The sequence below is a fragment of the Tenrec ecaudatus genome, chromosome 5 (genome assembly GCF_050624435.1).
Source record: "Tenrec ecaudatus isolate mTenEca1 chromosome 5, mTenEca1.hap1, whole genome shotgun sequence".
Lineage (NCBI taxonomy): Eukaryota > Metazoa > Chordata > Mammalia > Afrosoricida > Tenrecidae > Tenrec > Tenrec ecaudatus.
Genome location: NC_134534.1, coordinates 14,129,112 through 14,140,444, shown reverse-complemented (window position 1 = coordinate 14,140,444; position 11,333 = coordinate 14,129,112).

Genomic DNA, 11,333 nt, shown 5'->3' with positions numbered 1-11,333 from the left:
TTTACAAAGTATGAATGTCCCTGTGACATTCAGATTTACATTTCTAGTCTCTTAAGTCCTCTGGGACTTGTGCTGTGATGATTGTTCTCAAAAGGACGTGTCAGTTTCTGTAGATTTGTTGAGATGGCATTTCAGCTTTCTTTCGCATGTTTTTGGAATTGGACTTTGATGGACACATTGTGCCTTGAAGTTAAATACAGATTCAGAATGCATAGTTTCTGGCCCATTGAAATCCCTGATCAAATCTGTTTCCCATTCGCTAGTGTCCATCTCAATGAAATCATATTTGTTTTTTGCCAATGAAAATCCTTGGTAAGAATTTTGATTGAGAAGTTCTATTTGTGTTTTCCTTGAGAACTCCCTCACTGGCCGTCAGACTGTTACAAATCAAAATGATTAATTATAACAAACTATCAGAGTATAGATATTTAAGACTTTTTTCTTAAAGCATTCTTTTTGCTTTATTCTTAGGAAGTGTATAGTTGATGACTTTGTTATCTTCGCTATTTCCAGTAAGGAAATTGTACTATGTAGTAAAGTAGGTTGCTAAAAAGTGCCATGTAGTTAAACAGCAGAAATCTGCGTACTCACTGCTAGTTCTTAAAGAAAGCTACTAACACCATCTGGACCTCAATTACCGCATCTGTAAAATGGGTGTAATATTCCACAGCTTACGGTGTTGTTGTGACTCTTGGGTAAGATAACACAAACCTCTTACTTCAATCCTCACTAAATGATTGGTACTAATTTTATCATTCCTTTTCACATACAGGACCGTAAGGTAAAATGGGCAAAGTTCTGGTAGACATCAGGTGTATAAAAAATATACAAAGGGGCTTCAAAGAGTGTGTGGAAAATGGAATAAAAGGACAATGGATTTTTTGGACACACTGTTTCAAGTCCCCACATAGGATGATGACAGGCTGAGTAAATGGCCTTCTGATCCCATGAGCAAACATACTACATCGCAATAGGTTTCCATGTTAATGGCAGATTGCATTTTGAAGTCCGCACATTGTGGCATGTTAATCCCCACTATAGGGTTGAGAATAGACACTATGCAGCACCAGCTAATATTTCACTGCTTACAGTGAAGGAGAAAGTAGGCAGTTACCTTATTTTTTCACCTTTTCTCATCTTTGGGTCCTTGAAACGGAATCCATGGAGGCTGGTAGAGTAACAATAGGATCCTCGACAACCATCTTCCTGCTGGGAGCCAAACCCAGAAATATCTTTGACCTACAACATCCTCCCTGTGTTGTTTTGGCTAAAGCTCATACCTCCCATTCCTCTGCTGGAATAAAAGATCTTACTCACACCTTCTATACTTGAAACAATTTTTTCTACCACCCGACATGATCAGTTTTCTTCCACAGGGACCTCATAACTCCAAAGATGGCTGGGATCTTGTTATACAATAGATGCACCCAGGAATAATGGTCAAGTGCCAGTCCTCTATAGAATATCACCCATGGTTACCTTCATCCTTACCCTACTGATTGAACAGGTCCTTGCCAAACTTGTAGTCTAACAAGCACCTGATCTAAAGTAGTGTGCTTGTGTAATGGATGTACATGTATGGCCCAACCTGTGGGAGACAGAAAGTTTTCTCCCAAGTCATCTCCCTCAAACATGTTAGACTTAGGACACTGCTTGCAGCTAATGGTAAATGATTGTCAAGTTACCTCCTGAAGGCAGTCAGTTGCCAGACTATTGTCTAGTCCCACCATAGATAGGCCTGCTCTCTTCTGCTAAGGACAATGGGCTACTTCTCCCTAAAGGCTTGTAGTCATAGATTTGGTTCCTGTAGGTGGAGTTCACACCCTACTGATAATGGTCTCTATAGTTGAGCCAGGGAACAGGTCAACAGGCTCAGTGACATCTAAAGTTAGGCTGCCAGCCTGAATCTAGGTTCCACCTATCTTGCCACATGTATACCCCAATCCCTCCTCTTCCTATTGTGTGTACACCTCTAGATCACCCCCTCCCATTACTGTATTACCTATGCACAACCCTTTCCTGTGACGTATGTCTTTGCCTGTAATTAGGGGGCTTGCATGTCCTCAGAAAATACAAAAGCCTTGGTTAGCCTTAAATATCTCTCTCTCCACGTGGACCACCAAGTGAGGCCGAGGTGAGCATTGCTACCATGAACTGTGTCTGACTCCGTTATTTCAATTTCCCTCTTCTTTCTCTCATGCTCTCTATGATTTTACTCTAACCTTTACTTATTATCACTGTACAATTGCACCTACCAGACCTGTGATGATGTGTTAGGGACTGGATTCCCCTCACACCAACGGACCACGAATGCCTCAGCTCATGGGTCCATTTGCTTCCTCACCCTCATCTGGCATCGGTGGCCAATATCCCAACAGGCCTTGAAACCAAGACCTTTGGACTTGTTTCCAACTTTCAAAAGGGCTATCCGTTTAATGCCAGACGACAATCAAGATGACTGAATATTTTCACAGTTCTGAACAGTTGGAGCTTGAAATATCTCAGCAGAATGTGGACATGATTGCCACCCAGGACCAACACCTCTCCAGTATGAAATCCTACCATCCCATGCTCTGTGCAAGCGTGCCAACACTGCCTCGGAGAGTCAGTGATGCAGGCCTCCCAGGTGAGACTTGCACATACTGCTGTATGTTCAGGGCTAACTTGCTGAGACAGCTTTTAAATGCGAGGTGAAGTCAGGGATGCTGTGGAAGAGATGGGTTTCTTCTTCAGGGTCTAATAAATGACTTCCCTGTTGCTGGATGGAGTTTTCCTTTTATTCTTGTGGTTATTATTTTAATGACTCTTTATCTGAAAGCTGTCTTTACTGGCGTAGTCATGGAGTGTTCATCAGGACCGATATCTGGTAAAGCCCCATGTGATCCGATGATGCCATCCAAATACATTGTGCAAATGAGGGGGTTGAAGCCATGGATTGTTACGCACCTTGCTGGAAGCTCCATGATGAATTCATAGCAGAGCCAGGATGATGCTTCCTGCCAGTTGGATCATTGGGGTCCTCTGTGGCCATTAAAGTGAGCCTGAGTCAGCCCCTGCTTCTGTGCCCCTTGCCTACAGCATCCTGGCCTGTTCGCAAACTTCTGACAATACAGGCTCTATGAGGGTTGGTGGGCAAACTGGTACTTATATTTACAGAGCTATTTTGGCCTAGATCTCTTACCACCTTGGTCTCGTTTGAGCCCAGGATGGAAACTGAAGGGACTGTTGGGTTGGTGTCTAGATTTTAGTCCCTAATCCCGTCCTATTTCCAGACATGCAGAAAGTGCTCTGAGTCCCCAATGACATTGCTGTTTTCTTGAAGGTTCATTTTGGGCAGAGGCTTCCAACAGTGGGGTGGGGGCTAGGGGTGGGGACAGGAGAAGAACACCAAGTCACCTCTGCTGACATTACTCCCCATGTTCAGCTGCAAAACCTTTCTCCTTAATTGCCCAGAAACTTGTTTGGGCCACCCTAGGGAGAAGACGCTCTATTGGTCATAGTGCATTCATTCCTTTTGGGGAGACTGGTCAACTTCTCTCCCATGCGTTCCATGACTCTGCGTTCCCAGATTCAGATACCCGTGCCTCCTGTCTTTCATTCCTCCTTTTCCTGTTGTGGCTGACTCAGCTTCTCAGATGCTCTTGCCTGGATTGCTGCAGGGTCCTCTCAATGGGTCACCAGCCTGTGATGTTCTCCTCTCTAATCCACCCAAACACCACTTTCAGACTGGCCTGGCAATGGCACTGCCAGCCACAGATGATTTATTGTGCCGTAAAGTTAGGATATTTTTTGATATTAAGTCTTGCTCTCGTCTGACTCCCAGCACTGCTACATCCTCACTGGTGTCTGGGTCAAGTCATTTAATCCCTCTCAACCTATTTCCTCATTCAAATAATTTAAAAAAAGGACAAGTAAATAATATCCACCTTGGCAGGTGGTTGGGTAGACTTAATAGACAATGCCTGTCAAGTTCTCAACGACAGTAAGTACTCAGTAAACAGGCTAACTCGTTTTTCTACTTTCAGTCATACCTGGCATGGTGAGTCATAGTTGTGTTACTGTTAAAAGCTCCTGAGATAGGGACTAAGGAGTTTGGTGGTGCTGTGAGCTAGATGTTAGGCTATTAATGGGAAGGTTAGCAGTTCAAACCCACCAACCATCCCCCAAGATGAAGATAAGGTTTTCTGCTCCCTTAAAGATTTACAGTCTTAGAAACCTTCTATGACATCACTACCAGGTAGAATCCATCCACCAGCAATGGTGCGTTTGGTAGGTGATAGCAACCAGAGTGGCATAATGGTTCTGTGCTGCACCGCTAACTGTGACGTGAGCAGTGTGAAACCACCAGCTTCCCCTTGGGACAAAGCCAAGACTTTCTACTCCTATAAAGAGTTACAGTCTCAGAACCCACAGGGGCAGTTCTACCCTGTGGTTGTCATGAGCCAGAATTGACTTGATGACAATTTATTTGTTTGGTTTGGTTTTGAAGAAGCACTAGAAACCGATCACAATGACCTACCTATAATCCCCTCCCAGGGGATGGACAACAGATAAGGCGGTAAAGGGAAACATCGGATGGTCCAAGACATGGAAAAATAATAATAATCTATAAATTATCAAGGGTTCATAAGGGAGGGAGGGGAAAAATGAGGAGCTGATAGCAAGGGCTCAAGTAGTAAGAAAACATTTTGAAAATGATGATGGCAACAAATGTACAAATGCACTTGACACCGTGGATCTAGGTATGAATTGTGATGAGAGTTGTATCAGGCCCCAATTAAATGATTTTTTTTTTAAAGAAAGAAAAAGAATGCAAGTTGTTCATTTGTGAAGTCATTCCGAAAAGCACGTCAAGGGGAGTGCAGTGAAAGAAGGTGGCTGATGCATAGGCTTCCCTCCAGGGCACTCGGGGAGTCATCTCTCTGGGGGACGTCGGAGAATCCATTGCAGAACCTTCCCGACGGGGGCTGTAGGTTAAGGTTAAGGGTGGCCTCTAGGAGTCGATTCCCTGGCTTGTACTATGAGCTGGACAATCACACCCTCTACTGGGGCGAACCTTCAGGCAGACAGATGGTGTCCAGAACACTCCGCAGCCGTCAGCTGGGGCGGATCTGGTGGTCTGGCCAGGACCCGGTCAGAACCTGTGCCAGGTTGCCTGGCACGCATTGTGTTCTTGTTGATCTGAACGGATTGAAAGAAAACCAAGAACTCACGGCTAGATTCAGGCGAGCCTGAACAGCAGAGCAGAAGAATGTGTGTTTCTTCATTTCCTACTTTTCGAGCCATTGCCAGCCTGGCTTGGCCAGACACCCACCAGACCACTGTGAGCATTGTCTCATATCTGCAGGCACAGGAGGACCCTCTCTTGGTGTGCATTTGGGGTTGCTCCAGATGGGGACTCTGCAAACGTGGCCTCACTGAAGTCTATATCTATCAGACCCTTGTTGCTCCTTCTACTTTCAATGAACTAATTCTCATTTCACTCACATTTTCAAATGTCCCAAGGAAACAACGCTCCTGAATTGTTCACACTTACTGTGCTTCCCTGCACCATGCCTCTCTCTTCTCTGCATCTGCCTTGTCTCCTCAGTGCCAATCTTTAAACACTCGGTACACCGGCTTGTCCCTCCCAGGACCCAGCTTACTGCCAAGATGCTTCCGTGCCCTTGTCACTCTGTTCAGCCTGCAATTTCCAACATAATCCCGGTGTAATCTCCTCACTACAGATTTCTTATTTGTTCTCTCTGGCGCTGTCCTAGACAGACAACTCAGTCTCGTACCCATTTAATCCTCCTTGATCCTTTTGTACGTCCTAGCTTGTTTGCCTTGTGTACCTAGCTGAAGAGCTTGGATTTTGCCTCCTTAATATGGTTAGTTGAATAGCTTCAGGAATTCTGATTTTTTCCCTCTCCTTTGCTGACTCTCACATATGGGACTGATCATACACTTTCTTACAGAAACTATTCAAGACGAGTTCATGGTGGACTGTGTAGGGTCTATGAGATACACATGATATAAGCAAGGACTTGGCAGCATTCAGATCCTTCCTGATACACTAATAGTTTGTTTTGAGCCATCGAGTTGGTTACAACCATAGCAACCCCGTGCACCACAGAATAAAACATGGCACAGCCCTGGGCCCTCGTACAATCGTTCCTGGGCCTGAGCCCATGGTTGCAGCCGCTGGGCCAATCCATCTCCTCAAGGACCTTCCTCTCTTTTGCTGCCCCTCTATTGCACCAAGCATGGTATCCTACTCCAGGGATTGGCCTCACCTGATATGTCCAAATTATGTAAGATGAATTCTTGTCATCTTTGCCTCTAAGGAGCACTGTGGCCTTACTTCTTCCAAGACAAAGCAGCTTGTCCTTTTAGCTGTCCATGCTACTTTCAGTGTTTGTCCCCAGCACCATAATTCAAATGCATGATCGATAAGCACCCAGGTGTAAAGCAGTTCACTTACTCAACAGTGATTTAACGTCATGTGTGGGCTCCACCCCGGACTGTAAATCCCAGACTGGTGTGGCGGTAGAGAACAGTTTGGGTGGGCAGAAGCAGGCACGGCTCTGTGAGAAATTGCTGTCCACCCGTGGCATGAATTCCTGGCAGTCTTCCAATATTTTGATTTACTAGAAAGATTCGGGTAAAAGGATACAGAAGAAAATCAGCAAAGGAAAAAGTGTGTAGGACAGAATCTAGGAGACAGAGGCATGAACTTCCAAGTGCTGCCTCCCAATGGAGTCTCACAGAAAGTGAGTAATTCTCCCTGAAACCATGTCTGGCAACATGTGTGGGGTGTGGCCAGCCAAGAAAGTTGAGCCCCGCCTCAGAGTCCAGTCAGTTACATGGACTAGACTCCGAGGCGGGGTTCAAGACTGACTTAACTACTTAGTCCTCAGCCTCCACAGAGATTGGGGTGATATAACATGGCCCCAAAGGAGACAAAGTTCATCTGAATGACAGTTTACATTATTATTAGAATGTTTGGATAGCCCAAAGCCTCCACTATACAGAGAAAAAATATCCTAAGCTTTTAGAACAATTGAAGATCAGTCTGAAAACTTCACGAGTGTGTAGCGCTTAGGTAGCAGACATCACCATTCCCCTCACTCTAAACACTACTTGAGTGGCAGCGCTGGAAAGCACCTCTAAGATTGCTGGGAGTTTAGTCTGAGTCTGTTTGTTTCAACAGGTTTAGAAAGAGAGGCTCAGATAGAAAAAACAATCCCCTCTTTCCCTGACACTCTCCAGATAGCTGTATTCTCTTGCTTCCGGGGACTCCATGGAACATAATGACAGCTCCCATGGATGGAGTGATTGCGAGAAGTAGGCGATGCGGAATAGAGGCTGCTCTTGTGGGCACTTAGCTTTAAGTGTTATCTCCCCTACTGGATGACGAAGTAGAGGTGGAATCTGTGATTTCTTCATCTCAGTATCCCAGAAGATACTAAAGGTACCCTGAAAAGAGGGTCTACTGTGTACTGTGCAAGTGGTGCCTGGTACATCGGTGCTTGAGAAGTACGGATGGAATAAATTGGATAAACGAAAGGGCCTTTTGTCCTGAAACCAGGTAATTAATGTGGTATCCCAGAACTGAAATGGGGATTCCCTCCTAGGATAGGGGTATTCATACTGGACCAGGTGGATGATGCACACAGCCACATGCTAGACAGCCAACCTTAGAGGTATCACAAGAAAGTCCTAGTGATCCGCTTCCAAAATGTCCCAACCTTGGAACCTTCTGGAGAACAGTTTGATTCTGACACGCATAAGGTCACCATGAGTTGGAACCGACGGGACGGCAGCTAACAATAACAACCAGTTCCTCTGAGTAATGTCATGAAAGCCAGATGATACAAGGGCTGACAGCTGTCCCCAGACTGACACATCCTGAAGAAGAGAGCTTATCTCTGTTCAGTTCTCCAGTGGCTCATCTCCAGATACACCATCATTAGAATAAAGCACAACATAACGTCTTCATAGTATGCAAACAACAACATTATTTCAAAATCATAGAAACCCTCGTTAAACAAAAGTATCAAATGTGAAGCTATTGTTTCTTGACATATCTTCCATTTAGGTCTGTACACTGCTGAAATAGTATTTTCATCTCTCTAACCCTTCCCTAAAGAAGCTGTGCTCTTCAATTTATACCCAGCCAAAATAGCGGGCGCAGCCTCAAGCAACTCAAACTGTGCTTCTTCTGAATGATTTTTTGGGGTTTGCAGGGAAATGAAAGAAGTCTAAAGGGGCTGCAGGGTGGATGGACTAAAATTTTCCACAGGACAACCCGGGTTACCCTTGAAGAATGTGCAGATGCATAGTTATGGAAAAGTAAATTCCTCAGTACAACTTTCTTAGACTCTCACAATAGTAGTTGCCAATTTTCTGAAAATATCTCTATAACAAGAACCCCTCGATCATCCTATGTCCTTCAAGAAAATTTGTCAAGATTTCCCCTTTAGGGTCCCCAAATAATCACTAAGACCCTCCCAGCTGACCTCTGTGCCTTGACTTTAATTGGCTCAGTAGATCATGTAGAATCACTAATTTGATTGGACTTTTGTTAATTAATTTGTTTATGTTTTAGAAATACATTTCTGTGAGTTTTATTTATTTTAAATAGGTTTCATTATTTATTTTTATTTAGTTATTTTTCATTTGGAGTTAGTACAGGTATTACACCATTCCATAGTTCAGTCACATCAAGCAGTATTGTATAATTGCTACCACAATCAGTTTCAAAAGACTTTCTTCCTTCTTGAACTCCTTGACATCGACTCCCATTTACCCATCTCTCCCCCAGCCCCTCTCCCCACTGTACCTTTCCCCAGAAACTCTCATTCTACTTGCTATCCCTATAGGTTCATCAATCCTGGGTTTTATATACTGAAACACAGGAAAACATATAACAAAAATTCGCGAGGGTGACTCCCAATGACATAACACCACTGAGACAAACACTAATATGAACAAACAATATGGAAAACGTTGAAAACCAGATCAGGTCTGACGTGCATCTGAGGGAGTGTCAATTGAAAAGGTTGTAACCATTCAGTCAGGTGGATCCTTTTCATCTTCTATAGTCCTTTCTCTCATGTACTCTGTTTAGTAACCGCTTTCCCCCATCCCTCTGTTATGGAAAGAGGGGAATTGCCAGAATCCTAGGCCTTGGCTACACCCTAATGTGAGCAAGGCATGTATATTACTGAGAGGAATTGTCTGCAGCCATCCACTGATCACAACAAGCTGTTCAAACACACCTTGTTTGGCATAAACCCGTTCATGTTAGCACTGAAACTCCAATAGCAATGCATTCTGATTTATCCTTTATTAGCACTAGAGATGAATATTAAGGACTATCAGTCATTAGCAGTAAGAATTGCCAGGTTTTCCCTCTCTCTCCCAGCCCCTGTGCCTGCAAAGTCCCACACAGCTTTATCAACCTTCACTACCTCCCTCACCCCTACCACGAGATTATACGTTTGAACATTTTCTATCAGCCAAAGATTCTTAACTTGTGTTCAACATCTCCCAAGATATCCATGAATAGAATTCTGAGAAGTTGGTGTCTGTGGAGGGGAGGAGCTTTGGTGGCATGTTGGGTCAAGGGTTTGAGAGCTAGCCACAAGGTCGGTGGCTTGGATCAACCAGCCACACCAAGGAAGGGAGATGACGCTGTCTGCTCCTGTAAAACTCTTCTCCTTCAAATCCCGGGGGAGCAGCTCCGCTCTGTCCTATGAGGTGTGATGACTGAACCGACTGAAAGGCAATGGATGGCGTGGGTGAAAAAAATGATCTCTGTTTTCAGTAAACACTAATGTATCACTTCCTTTCATTATAAATAGAGCCACTAAATTATTCTACTATCAGTACATTGGTTACCTTTTATTAAAAGAAGGCACCAATTTTTTTTCATGCCCTATTACCATTGTTGTAGAATTTTCAAAATACTGACAACGTTCCTCACGCTTGGTAATTAGAGTAGTTATTAGGTCTCCCCCTTGATCTTGTGTTAATAAATTAAAGATCACACATATTGCATAGTCACACTTCAGAAGATCTTGTTTGATAAATATGTTTCCCTGTGATTTGTTTCTCATTGTTGTTGTTAGGTTCTGCCTCTTTGGTTCCTACTCCTCCTGACCCCGTGGACCCCGAGAGAAACACAGTCCCGAGCCATCCTCACAAGGGTCCCTTTACTTGAGCCCATTGTTGCAGCCACTGTCAGTCCTCCTTGTTGGGGTCTTTCTCTTTTTCCCTGCCCTCTACCTGACCAAGCAGCCCATCTCTCTCCAGGAACTGACCTCTCCTTACAGCACTGCCGAAATGCATGAGATGGAATCTCACCATCCTCCTTCCAAGGAGCCTTCGGTCTGCACTTTCTTCAAGGCAGATTTGTTTGTTCCTTTAGAGGTCCATGGTACTTTCAAGATTCCCATTATTCCTAGATATTTGGTGTGATGCATTTAGGGATCGTTGTCCATTAAGGAATCCGTAGGTTTCGTCCTGGTGTTGCTGTAAACAGCCTGGACAGGGTAGTGATTATGAGATGAGTCGCTAACCATATGGTCAGTAGTTTGAACTCACAAGCCACTCCAGGGAAACAAGGTAGGCTTTCAACTCTCATAAAGAGCTGCAGTCTGGGAGCCCCACAGGGGCAATCAGGATCAACTCGGTGGCAGTGAGTTTTTTGAAGAAACCTTGGCAATTTTATTGGGCTGGCTGTCAATTGCAAGGCCATCATTTCAACCCACCAGCTGCTCCCGGTTTTGATTTTGAGAATTTATTTTTAAGAAGTACTCACAGCTTAGCGCGCTAGGCATTCAGCTACTGACCTCAAGGTCATCGTGTCAAAGTTACCAGCCACTAATCAGAAGACAGCTGAGCCTGTGTCTTCCCATAAAGACTTAGTGTTGGAAACCCTACGGAGCAGCTCTACTTGGCCATATACAGTCACAATGAGTTGGAATTGACTCGATGGGAGTGGGGTTTTCAGAAGATATGTTTAAGGCTAATGGGCCAACCTTCCCCAATTGTCTTGTGGGTATTCCTTGCAATCTCCCCTCCTTGAAACGTAAGTGTTGAGCGTCTGACACTTGGGATGGAACAGCCTATTGGGCATTTTTGTGGTTGTTCAGCAAGGACAGAATCAGATATTTACATAATTACCAACTCCCTGAAGGGTGCGTGCCACCAAACCTCATAGTAAATATTCTCCTCACTCATCCACATTCTTTTATCACAAAGCCGACTGGATTAGATCCATCTATGGAGAATACACAGGAATCAGGGATGGTGCACTTTCATTAATATGCCTTCATTTATATTCC